Source organism: Semicossyphus pulcher, unplaced genomic scaffold (genome assembly GCF_022749685.1).
Source record: "Semicossyphus pulcher isolate SPU_LCO1_2020_fin unplaced genomic scaffold, fSemPul1.0.p SCAF_14, whole genome shotgun sequence".
NCBI classification, from domain to species: domain Eukaryota; kingdom Metazoa; phylum Chordata; class Actinopteri; order Labriformes; family Labridae; genus Semicossyphus; species Semicossyphus pulcher.
In genome coordinates, this window is record NW_027211648.1 from 21,874,426 (window position 1) to 21,888,623 (window position 14,198).

Consider the following 14,198-nt stretch of genomic DNA (forward strand, 5'->3'; position numbering starts at 1 on the left):
TGACTTTCTTCATAACAACAGTTTATTTGAGGACTTTCAGTCAGGATTTAGAGTCCACCATAGCACTGAGACAGCCCTTGTGCGAGTTTCAAATGATCTACTTACTGCTTCAGACAGAGGACTTCTCTCTGTACTCGTCCTGTTAGATCTTCGTGCCGCTTTCGACACGATAGACCATCACATCCTGTTACAGAGATTAGAACATTTAATTGGCATTACAGGATCTGCACTAAGTTGGTTTAAATCTTATCTATCAGATCGATCTCAGTTTGTTAATGTTCATGATGTGTCCTCTATGCAAACCAAAGTTAGTCATGGAGTTCCACAAGGTTCTGTGCTCGGACCGATTCTTTTTACCTTATATATGCTTCCTCTGGGTAATATCATGAGGAAACACTCCATTAATTTTCATTGTTATGCAGATGATACTCAGTTATACTTATCTATGAAGCCAGACGAAACCAATCAGCTATCTAAACTAGAAGCATGCCTTAAGGACATAAAGATCTGGATGACTGGAAACTTTCTGCTACTTAATTCAGACAAAACTGAAGTTATTGTGCTCAGCCCAAAACACCTTAGAGACTCTTTCTCTAATGATATAGCTGCCCTAGATGGCATCAGCCTGGCATCCAGCACTACTGATAGGAATCTGGGAGTTCTATTTGATCAGGATATGTCCTTCATCTCCCACATAAAACAAATATCAAGGACAGCCTTCTTTCATCTTCGCAACATAGCAAAAATCAGACACATCTTGTCTCAAAACGATGCAGAAAAACTAGTCCATGCATTCGTTACTTCCAGGTTGGATTATCGTAACTCGTTACTATCAGGCTGCCCTAATAAGTCACTAAAAACTCTGCAGCTGGTACAAAATGCTGCAGCACGTGTGCTGACAAGAACTAGGAAGAGAGATCACATCTCTCCTGTATTAGCCTCTCTGCACTGGCTTCCTGTAAAATCTAGAATAGAATTTAAAATCCTTCTTCTTACTTACAAAGCTCTTAATGGTCAGGCACCATCATATCTTAAAGAGCTCATAGTGCCATATTACCCCTCCAGAACATTGCGCTCCCAGGATGCAGGCCTGCTTGTGGTACCTAAAGTCTCTAAGAGTAGTGTTGGAGGTAGAGCCTTCAATTACCAGGCCCCCCTCCTCTGGAACAATCTACCAGTCAAGGTCCGGAGGCAGACACCCTCTCTTCTTTTAAGAGTAGACTTAAAACTTTCCTCTTTGACAAAGCTTATAGCTAGGGCTGGCTCAGGCTTGGACTAGCCCATAGTTATGCTGCTATAGGTTTAGACTGCCGGGGGGATCTGACACACCAAGCTTCTCTCTCTCTCTCTGACTCTCTGACTCTCTCTCTCTCTCTCTCTCTCTCTGTCATATTAATGCAGCTCATTAACTCTGTATCTTCTGGTCCCATTAACATTACTAACCACATATCTTCCCGGGAGTTCTTGTGCTCCCTTGTCTTGAAGGTTCCTGAGGATCGTTGCTGCAGACCACCTGCTGCTGTGGACCTGCTCGACTGCAACAACTACTAACATCAGCCTTCCCCATAGTATCATTATTGTTGCTGCTAATGCTAATAGTAGACCTGTTGACTTCAACTGTTACAATTACGATTACCTCAGCCTTTATCATTACTCTGCTTCTCTCGCTAATTTATTTATTTATTTATTTATTTAGCCAATCTTCACCCCAGTCTACCACTATTATTGGCATTGTAACCATAAGTATGTGTCTGTTGTTATTCATGTAACAAGGACATATGTTGTTGTGGTAACAAGAACATATGTTGTTGTTGCTCTCTTTGCCTGTCTCTATCCTGCATCTCCTTCTATCCCATTTTCGGCCCATCCAGTCGAGGCAGATGGCTGTTAAACTTGAGTCTGGTTCTGCTCGAGGTTTCTACCTGTTAAAAGGAAGTTTTTCCTTGCCAATGTGCCGAATTGCTAAGTGCTACTCAAGGTGGATTCATGTTGGGCCTCTCTTTAAATTACTTAACAAAGAGTCGGTCTAGACCTGCTCTTTCTGTAAAGTGTCTCGAGATAACCCTGGTTATGATTTGGCGCTATACAAATAAAATTTGATCGATTGATTGACATGTAGCCTTTGTCTGCTCCTTCATAGACAGTGTATTGTTCCGTGCAGTTTTGAAAGATCATCGACAACACTCTATGACTGCTAAGTATGGTGGCCTTACGGAGCTAGATGGAATAAACAATAGAATAAAGGGCATGATTTATCTCACGATCCACTAGATTGAGGAAAAAAATAATAATGAATCTACTATTAAGCACATCCAATTAACATTTAAACTTCATTATTATGAAAGTTGCCGTGGTTTCATTTGGTACATTACTGCATCTTTACCAAAGAGGGGCATATGCTGTTTTCCAAAAACAACCGAGAATGACACAAAGCTTTCCATAATGCGCGCTCATTCTGATGCACGCTCTCTCTAATTCTCCTGGGCAGTGGGATCGCTTCAGTGGCTTTAACTCCAATCCGTGCTTCGACATACAGTATATTGTACAGTGACTTGTGTGTTTTCTGCCTGTGCAGGGGCACAGTGGAAGGAGAGCCCGGTTTATAGAAGAATGACTGAAATCCGCCGTGTAAATAGCAACACGCCTGCCTACAGGCGCACCTGGCCCTTAAAGGGAATGAGAGCTGACGCTCTGATTGGTTTGATTCATGTTATGCCGAAAACACACCTATGAATAATCCAGGGATCCCTAACATATCATTCTAGAGGTGTTTTGTGGGGAATGATAATAGAAATAAAAAACTCAAAAAGACTTCTAGCAAAATAAAATATGATACAGATGCAAAGTATTAAAATTATTAAATAGAACAAACCATGCTTTGATTTGTCAATTTCTCTCCTCATGTGAGGGTGGTTTTCAGAGTATAACGAATTTCTCTCTTGCTCTATTATTTGACAAGAACCGTATGGACCTAACTGCCTGTTAGGTCTAACTACCTAACTGCCATGTCTTGAGACCGTTCTGAAGGTCACTTAGCTGACAGCAGTTAGGGTGGGTAGCACTTTTTTTGTTTGGATTTGTATTTACCATTGTTCCTTTTTTACATGGCTGAAGGAGAAGAAGAAACGGATACACTGAAAAAGCCTTTTTCGAGGGATGGACTCATTCAAAAGATGAGCAGCTTTGGTAAGTTTAACAGAATTGTATTAATCTTTGTAAGCTATTGACTATTGAGACTTGATGAAGTCAGATTCCAAGTCCTGAAGACTCCTTTGCGTGTGCATTGTGGCATGTGTGTGACCATCTGCTTGGCCGGAATCTTTGGGGAAACCTGCTGAACCCTGGTTGAGCTGTTTGTTCTTTAATGTGCAGCAGTGACATTGATTTGGACTTCATGCAAATGTCTATTTGTAATCATTTGTAGCATTAGTCATAATGTAGTATCAGTGTTGAGTTACATTCTTTAATTTATTAGGATCTATTCTATTATCAAAGGGTATGAATGAGTTAATGAGCAATAGTTTTTAAAAGTGGAAGAACTCTGAATGAATTCATATCGTTAAAAATACAATAGTGTCTGTTTCACTGTTACTCAATGTTCTGATTAGACACAAGGTTATTAGTCATATCTTATGGCAAATACGTAATACATCGCGCAGTGACCACTTTAACATTCATTTTAATCTGGACAATAAGAACCCAGCCCCTTCATATCCCTTGAATGTGAAAGGGCAAGGCTTGGTGCTGCTGGACTACCAGACTGTGCAGCTGTATGTCAGAATGCCTTCTCTTGTGCAATGATAACAGTTATTGAGGGAGTCCATTGTACCCAGATGGTTCTGCACTGCTAAGTCTTCCTGACTAGGAATAAGGTGTAGGCTCTCAGTGTTGATGGAATGAAATGTTAAGCTGAAATCAACAGCATCCCGACATACTGTAGGTATAAGGTTTTTCCAAGTGGGTGAGAGCTGTGTGAAAATGATTAAGTCCTATGTGTATATATTTTTAGTGTCACAATATTAACAGGATTGGTAAAGATCAGTGCTTGTGGCATTATTGCATTGTTAAAGCAATCAACAAATGATATATTAAAAACACAGCAAACACAGAACCAGATTTATTATGCTATTAAGTTCTGATTAGATGCAAGCTTATATTAATGACCAATAATACATTGTACTTTTGACCGATGTTACATTTATCCCAATTTGGACAATAAGGACTAGACACCAGGGGAATATTCTACAAAGTAGTATTATAAAGATAACTATGAACTATTTGAATAGAATTGAATGTCTACCTAGAAAGGAAAAGGCAATAACTTTCTGAAAGTAAGGAGGGAAATTTGTACCAGCTTAAACAAGGGATACCCCGAAGATACTAATTGTAGGAGAGGCCACAACCATGCAGCCGTAAGACTTTGAGAGTGTGTCAAAAATCACTTAGGTATCGCTTGAACCAAATATAAAAAATTTGGAACAATATTCATCTTTACGAATTTGTTCTCCCAATAAGAGATAAGGGTAAAAAAGACTAGCGTTTAATATCCTTTTTACACTGTTCTAAAAGAGGAATACAATTTGCTTTAAATAAACTGTAGTAAGATTTGGTTATTTTTACCCCCAGATATGAGAAAAAGTCAGCTGTGAGTTTAAATGGCAGATTGGGAAATTCTTAAGCTTTCTTGTTAATGGGGAAGTACTCACTTTTATTAAAATTAAGTTTGTATGCTGATATTTTTCCAAATTCTTCCAGGACTCTGAAGACTTCAGGTACGGTTGAGACAGGGTTGGTGACAGACAAGTCGTCTGTGTAGAGCGAGACAGTATGTGTTAGGCCACCATGTGTAATACCCTGTAAAGCACTGTTGCACCTGAGAGCTATGGAGAGTGGTTCTGTTGCTAAGACAAAAATAGTGGGCTCAATGGATCTCCTTGTTTAGTCCCCCTGAAGAGAGTGAAGTAATCAGAGGAGACAGAGTTAGTGTAAACTGAGGCAGTTGGGTCGGTGTAGATAAGTTTTATGTGTTTAATAAAATTAGGGCCGAATCCAAACCGACTGAGTGTGGAAAGAAGATATTCCCACTCATTACTCATCTCTATTCCCTATCGAACGCCTTCTCGCCGTTGAGTGAGATTACCGCTTTTGGGGATAGAGTGTGAGATTTCGTGTAGATTATGTTAAACAATCGTCTCAGATTGAAATAGGACTGTCTGCCTTGAACAAACCCAGTCTGGTGGTCCAACACTATGTGAGGAAGAATGTTTTCAAGGCGAGGAGCCAAAACTTTTGAAAACACTTTACCATCGCAGTTTGCTAAACTAATTGGTCTGTATGATGAACGGTCGAGTGGGTCCTTATTTTTCTTTAATAACAATGCATGGCCAGAGATCAAAATCAGATTACATTAACAAATTGTTATTGTTCTCAGTAAATAGGGATCGAGCAAAAAAAAGTCTATTCTTGAAAATGATCTGTGTACATGACAGAAATAAGAGTACTCCCTTTTGTTAGGATTCTTAAATCTCCATGGATCTACAAGTTTATATGTGTTCATAAATGCATGGGTTGTTAACTGATTTAGATGACTTTGATGTCGAATGAGAGGAACGATCACCAGATTGTAATCCCCTGAAAGAATCAAGTGATGACTATCCAGACTGGGGATGGAGCTTAGCATTTTTTCTTTTTTAATACTGATCATCGTCAAAGTTAGGGGCGTAAATATTAACTAAAATTAAATTAAGTTGTAGTAGCTTCCTCACACATCCGTAACATATCGAACATTTGGATCAGAGATAGTGTTTGATGCAATAAAAGGAACATTTTTATGGACTAGTATAGCTTCCTCTAGTTTTAAAATTAAATTAAATTGTGAGTGAAACACCTGCCCTACCCAGTCTTTGTGAATCCCAAAGTGGTCTTTATTCTGAAGGTTGGTTTCCTGTAAGAATGCTATGCCTACCCCAAGATGTTTTAAGTGTGAGAGAAACCTCTCTCTTTTGACTGCATGTTTAAGCCCTTTTACATTCCAACTCATTATTTTTACAGCACTCCTACCTGGGACTGGATATGAATTACTGTGCGCCACTGAAACTATCGAGTTCAAACATGTAAATCCCATTCCCATTTAAGCAATACAAAACATAGCTGAATTCACAAATCAGATATAAAACGTACAAAACACAAATACATCTACACTTAACAAGTAATGCACAAAACATATATATACATACATACATACATACATACATACATATATGCCTTAAGACAGAACCCCCCCCCCCCCCCCCCCCTAGACTTCCGCCTATTTGCCTATTAATATTTCGTATATTTAAAAAAAAAAAAAAGTAAAACTGAAACTGTAATCACCTGCTCAATTTTGACTGAAATGTTAAATATAAAATAAATAAATAAAACTGTGATCACCCATCTGCAGTCTGCTCAGTCTTTACTGAAATGCTATAAAAAATATATAAAAAAAACAAAAACAAATAAGTCCCTCCGTAGGTGAACCTGCGGAAGGATAATAGTTGATAATATACCAAAGCTGCTACTGACACCTACTGGGGAAAATAATTATTGCAAGCAGCTAGCACAATGCTGTAAGAAGAGTCCTATTCAGCAGTTAAAGGGAACCTTTTTGCTTCTCTTCAGTGTGTTGCTACATGGGTCCGCAGCCAACATATGCTGTAGGATTCTGTGTCTAATATATTACCATGGGGATAGTTACCGGAAAATTGTAAGAAATACTGAACAAAGACAAGACAGAAAAAATACTTGCAGCATCTGTATCTAAATATCGCAGAAAAAGAATAAATTGCAATGTAAATGTTTCTTTCAATATTGTGCAGCCCTAATATTGAGTTTGTCAATATACTGCTTTATCTCTGGTAGTCATAGTCCTTTCACATATTGAAATATTGCAATACACACAAACATGACTCATGTGATTCACAAAAGTCCTAGACTACACGTACGTGCATTTGAATTGTGCAGTATTGACAGCTACAAAGTTGATGGAAATTGAGTAATACCACTTTCAATGTATTTTAAGAAAGGTAGTTTATTTTGACAGGGAGGGAAGCTCATATGGACAGCCAGGGTAGCTCATCTTCACAGGTAGAAAATTAATGACAATTGAGGTAAAAATGACTAGTACCGCTTTACAATGGTAAATATGCAGTAATGTTCCAAATAAAACAACGCCAACTGTCATAATAATGAACTTTAAATGTTAATGGGATGTGCTTAATAGTGGATTCATGTCATAAAGCGTGTACTATTCTATACTTGTCAAAAGACGTTAAAGCAGCGAGAGAAGATCAAAACGTGTTTTGTTGTTTCAGTGAGTGCATTTAAGACATATAAGCCAGTTTTCTCTTCTAAATGATCTCTTTTAGTAATTCTGGAGAAGCAAAACATTTTTATAGCATGGGGGAAGACATTGCACCTTAACCTACCACAAGTGGTAAAAATGCACTTCTCTCAACGAGGGAAGTCGAAAAACAGCATATGCCCCTCTTTGGTAAAGATGCAGTAATGTACCAAATCAAACCACGGCAACTTTCATAATAATGAATTTTAAATGTTATTTTATTCTGTTTAATTGTGGATTCATGTCATATAGCGTGTACTATTCCATACTTGTCAAAAGACGCTTAAAGCAGCGAGAGAAGATCAAAACGTGCTTTTCTGTTTCAATGAGTGTTTACAGACATATAATCATCTCTTTTAGTAATTCTGAATAAGCTAAACATTTTTATAGCATGGGGGAGGACATAGCACCTTAACCTACAACAAGTGGTAAAAATGCACTTCTCTCTTCTAGAGGAGTCGAAAAACAGCACATGCCCCTCTTTGGTAAAGATGCAGTAATTTACCAAATAAAACAACGCCGACTGTCATAATAATGACGTTTAAATGTTATTTGGATATGCTAAATTGTATTTGGATGTGCTTAATAGTGGATTCATGTCATGTAGCGTGTACTTTTCTATACTTGTCAAAAGACGTTTAAAGCAGCGAGAGAAGATCAAAACGGCTTTGCTTTCAATGAGTGCCTTTAAGAGAAACAAGACAGTTTTCTCTTCTAAATCATCTCTTTTAGTAATTCTGAATAAGCAAAACATTTTTAAAGCATGGGGGAAGACATTGCACCTTAACCTACAACAAATGGTAAAAATGCACTTCTCTCGTCTAGAGGAATTGAAAAACACCATATGTCCCTCTTTGGTAAATATACAGTAATGTGCCAAATGAAACCACGGCAACTTTCATAATAATGAATTTTAAATGTTATTTTATTCTGTTTAATTGTGGATTCATGTCATATAGCGTGTACTATTCCATACTTGTCAAAAGACGCTTAAAGCAGCGAGAGAAGATCAAAACGTGCTTTTCTGTTTCAATGAGTGTTTACAGACATATAATCATCTCTTTTAGTAATTCTGAATAAGCTAAACATTTTTATAGCATGGGGGAGGACATAGCACCTTAACCTACAACAAGTGGTAAAAATGCACTTCTCTCAACGAGAGAAGTCGAAAAAAAACACATGCCCCTCTTTGGTAAAGATGCAGTAATGTACCAAATAAAACAACGCTGACTGTCATAATAATGAACTTTAAATGTTATGGGATGTGCTTAATAGTGGATTCATGTCATATAGCGTGTACTATTCTATACTTATCAAAAGACGCTTAAAGCAGCGAGAGAAGATCAAAACGTGCTTTGCTGTTTCAATGAGTGCATTTAAGACATATAAGATTGTTTTCTCTCCTAAATCATCTCTTTTAGTAATTCTGAAGAAACTTAACATTTTTATAGCATGGGGGAAGACATTGCACCTTAACCTACAACAAGTGGTAAAAATGCACATCTCTCGTCTAGAGGAGTCGAAAAACAACATATGCCCCTCTTTGGTAAAGATGCAGTAATGTGCCAAATGAAACCACGGCAAATTTCATAATAATGACGTTTAAATGTTATTTGGATATGCTAAATTGTATTTGGATGTGCTTAATAGTGGATTCATGTCATGTAGCGTGTACTTTTCTATACTTGTCAAAAGACGTTTAAAGCAGCGAGAGAAGATCAAAACGGCTTTGCTTTCAATAAGTGCCTTTAAGAGAAACAAGACAGTTTTCTCTTCTAAATCACCTCTTTTAGTAATTCTGAATAAGCAAAACATTTTTAAAGCATGGGGGAAGACATTGCACCTTAACCTACAACAAGTGGTAAAAATGCACTTCTCTCAACGAGAGAAGTCGAAAAACAGCATATGCCCCTCTTTGGTAAAGATGCAGTAATGTACCAAATGAAACCACGGCAACTTTCATAATAATTAAGTTTAAATGTTAATTGGATGTGCTTAATAGTAGATGAATTATTATTTTTTTCCTCAATCTAGTGCATCGTGAGATAAATCATGCCCTTTATTCTATTGTTTATTCCATCTAGCTTCGTAAGGCCACCATACTTAGCAGACATAGAGTGTTGTCGATGATCTTTCAAAACTGCACGGAACAATACACTGTCTATGAAGGAGCAGACAAAGGCTACATGTAGAGCCTTAATATGCTTTTGGGTTATTTGACGCCACCTGTGGCTGTTGTAGCCCAATCTCTCGAAAGGAGATATAGACTGAAATTGAAAGTACATCTTTCCGGCTTCAGGTATGCTTCCTCGTGGGCCTTGCGGGCTGGGGAGCATTTCTCGTTACAGTATGGCAGCAGCCACATGTTCATCCCAGTTCCGATTTTCAAAAAATTCTACTGTCTCTCAAACTGTCTAAAGTTAAAGTCAGTCACTCAATCTTCCCACACTGTGTCTTAATCACCCCTGGTGTGTCATGCTACTGTAACATAAAGGTTACTCCCTGTCGTCAAACTCCACCATCAATCTTCACTGAGTAGTATCCTGTTCCTGTATCTCTAACACGTTTGAGTAATGCATTTCTTTTTGGCTGTTTGCAACAACTCTGGGGAGATGAAAAAATGGCCCAAAGTTAGCAGTCTGCATGGCAGATTTGAAAAGTATAATTACAGTTATTTTTTCATTATTGAAATGGCAATCAGATATGAATAATAATGCAAGTCATTGTCTAATAACAAAAAAGGGAAAGGTTGGTATCTCAGATTGAAAATTAACTATTGGCATTCAAGACTATATACAGGAGAAGTGCACAGAGGAATGAAAATGTATTCCATCTGACTTGTGAATGTAGAAGAGATATGCTAAAATATATGACATTTTTTTTGTTTCAGGCCCTTCCTTTTCTCACTGTTGGGGAGAGTGCACCTCAATAGCAGTACCAGGCTATATAACGACTGAGGATGCTGGAACCAGGAGAACAGAAGCTGGCTTCAAATGTAAGCTGTGATGTATATTTCAGTGTTTCAGCAATTTATCTTTGCATTTTCTACTTCTTTCATCCAGGTTGATGACTTAGAGGTCACAAGCATCACGATGACTTGTGGTCATTCACAAATACAGAAAATAAATTCAATGTACGAGGCCACCTTAAAAGTACCTGAAACGATACGGTTAATTTATTGAGTCCCCTATAGACTTTGTTGGGGAAACCGATAGGGAGATAATTTCTTCTAAAAGGAAACTGGACTTGAAAATTGAACCAAGTCCAGATGACTTGTGGATTAATCTTGTATACATTGACTCGGATGACTGACAATCTTTGCACATACTGTAAAGGGGAATAATTATGTTGACTTGTTAAGTTTTAGTAGTCATATACTTGACTTGGATTTATGCATGTGTTCATCAAATTGTTTTATTTCAAATGTTAGCTGATGAATGATGTTGATGTATCTTTTACAGGTATGTGATACTGTCCTGGTGCATGCCAGCACCTTGTTAGTGCAACACTCTGTTGCATGGAGAATTGTTTTAACTACACTGTATGAGGTTGCCTGGTGAAAAAAGTGGCACATGCTCCATGTTGAAAAAGGCAGAGCTCAGAACAGAATTGTACCATACCATTGTACCAAGAACAATGAATTCTGCAGCAGCAAAGCATTGCCTCTGCAGTGTTTTATGGACTCTGACCAACAGAGCACTTTCTCAGTCTTCACAAAACAACAGAATCTGCGAGGTGCCGCTTTACTTTGAAAAGCATCAAGACTTTCCTAAAAACACCATGACAAGTGGATTGTCTGAAATGCTCTGGCCATACATTCCTGACACCAGTCAGGGGATTGAAAGGTTTTTGGCTCTCAGAAGGAAAGTAGAGCCACAAATAGAAAAACATGCAGCACATTGTCTTTTCCTGAAAATAGTTGTCCTATTTTCTGAAAGCAGCAATAAGCAACTTTTATATAACAGTGAAATCTGTCAACTTTTTAAAAAAAACTATCCACTTTGTGTATTCTATAGCCAACAGATTTGGTTGCTTTTTAATAATTTTGTTGATAAAGACACAGATTGTGCCTCTGTGTAAGATGAGAATTTTCTTAAAGTTTAGGTTTGCTATATTTCACTATTTTGCACTTCAGAGCACTTGACTCCCATGCCTATATCAATTTAAGTATTATTATTATTATTATTATTGCTTATCGCTTTCATTCACTAGTATTTGATCGTTTGTAAAAACAAATCTGCATGTTTGGGTGATAAAGTGTTCTGACATGGATGAATAAAATAACAGTTTGATAATTAACTACTGAGTACAATTGAATGTTTTATACCTTTACTATTGTTTTGCTTTAAATAACACTAAGGATGTTTGTTGAAGTTGTTTGATGTGGATTAAAACCACATCCTGAGTCTCCAAAATGCTTTTCTCTCAGGAGCACCCCAGCCTGGGATAGCCGAGTTTCCTTCTTCTGACAACTCTGGGCAAAGCTGAATTTGAAGAAGACGCTGTTGGATCTGGATCAATAATAAAAACCTCACCGCGGTCAGAAAAACATGTCTGGAGAAGAAAGGATACACTTCAACAATCATGCAAGCACTGACAAGGTGAGGAAAAGCATTACACATTTTATTTTAAAACTTTGTTGATCACATCGTTCTTGTTGAGGGTTTGCTGACAATGTTGCTTGTGATCATTTTCGTGTCAAGTGGCAGCTGTGCTGTGTGTGGGAGGGAATGACAGTTAAAGAAAAACTTGTTACTATCTGAATATTCAAGACTGAAAGTTGTGGTAGCATTTGAGTTGAGGGCCGAGGACCCCGCCATTTGGACGGTCTTGATAGTTTTAATTGGCGATCTTGTAGGCACCTTTAGCCTGCAGTGTACAGTAAACTTAATTTGGCGTGTCTTGACGGCTTGATAGTGTGATATGTTTTTACATTAAAAGAAAATGCATTCATTGCAAACGACCGGCTGGGCCAACACGCCTCCTAGAGGGTCGGCTCCACACTCCCCGGACTTTCTTCTATTGTCCTCCTCTCTGGATGAAGTAAAAACGTAATAACTGAATGTCACAATGTATGCTAAGATTAGTTTAGCAGTATACTATAGCGTATGGATAGTGGCCATCACCATCCATACGCACAACATTGCGCTAGTATAGCTTCATCTACAAATCCACGTAAACAGTGCTGCTACAGCTTACCCTCACAGGGTTTCATCACTTTGTCCACCCCGTCAGTCCGTACTGAACTCGGTAGAAAGGCCTTTTCCTACTCTGCCCCATCAACCTGGAATACACTACAGAAGAATGGTGTCCAGCTTAATTCTAGGGAATTTTAAAATACTTTTATAGAACATGGAGAGAGCGTCTGTGGGAATGTACCATGTAACTTTTATTGACTTTTCTGCATTCATCAGTTTAATGATTTTACTATTACTTTGTATCTCCGTATTAATTTTGTTGATTGATGTTGAGTATTGTCTGTAACTCTGTGTTGTTGTTGTTGCTGCTGTCCAAGCAGGTCTCTGACCACGTGTCTTAATGAGATTAAATAAAGGCTAAATAAAATTAATAAAAAATTATGCAGCACAGGGGTTCCCAAACTTTTCAGCCCGCGACCCCCAAAATAACGGTGCGAGAGACTGGCGACCCCCACTGTCCCTGGAGGTGGTTAAAGCATAACGTTGCGCACAGCCGTGCACACGCTCCAGCAGGCCTGTCCAAACCCATGCACTAGAACAACACGAAGAACACAACCGCCTAACAACCATAATATCATTTTATAGTAATTTAAGAAAGGCTAGATGCAGAATACAATTTCCATGTAGCACTGAATACAATATTTAATAAGGTTATGTCTGTGTGCGTGAAGAGCAGCAGACACCTACATTGTTGCTTTCAAGTGCAATATTACATTTTAGATTTTTTTTTACACATTACTTCAACATTAGACTCACCTAATGAGATGGGTGGGCACAATGCATGGAGCAGAGCAAGCCCATTGTGGGTTTAATTTTGGAGACGGTCACTCGGAGATCATCATCCATGTTTATTTTTTTTCATGTAAGTCAGTGCTCAGAAAGTCTTTCCACATAAGAAGTTGATTTTCCCACGCAACAGTGAATGGTGATCTTATTCAGTCGTATTGTTCTGGAGCGGTTTCCTCTGGAAAATACTTGTTAGTGTTCCAGGAGGAACTGGAAGTTGCGTAATGATATAGACTTGTTCACTGTGTTAACACTCAGTGCATTTTCCTCCATGAAGTCTTCCATCTTATAGAAACCATAAGAATCCTGCCCATTTCAATTTGCGCAATCTGTGAATAATACAGTGTCTGAAATGTACGTGAGGTGCCACATGTAAGACTCTTGCTTCAGTCCTTGCCCAGTCCAGCTGGGGGAGACCAGCATTGCTCCAGCACTGTCTGTATACACACCAATGCAATCGTCCCAAAGTTTATTGTCAAGTTTAGTGAACATGTCCTCACCTGTGCACGTCTCCTCGAGCAGGGTACAAAGAATTCCGTCAAAACTGTACTTACATTAACTGACTTATTGCTAAAGCATCGGGTTTGATTAATGTTTCCTCGATTGTTTAGCTTTTGTGCCTGTGCAATTAAATATATCATTATGATGCCATTTGAGTTTTGCCTTGGATTGTTGTTTGTTTCATAAGGGCTTTTTGGCCTTACAACTCTTGCTTCTATTGGCGGAAAAAAATCAACTGGTTTAGCAGCAAGTGAGGGATGCTTGGTTTTCCAGTGTCTGTATAGCCTTTTAACAGGCTTTAGGCTTTCAAGTGCAAGTACCCCAGCGCATGCAAC

The 14,198-nt window shown here is 38.3% G+C and overlaps 1 pseudogene; it reads left to right on the plus strand.

Moving 5' to 3' along the window:
* The first annotated feature begins 361 nt into the window (after window positions 1–361).
* On the plus strand, window positions 362–1,257 carry LOC138590875 (uncharacterized; annotated as a pseudogene).
* The last annotated feature ends 12,941 nt before the right edge of the window (window positions 1,258–14,198 follow it).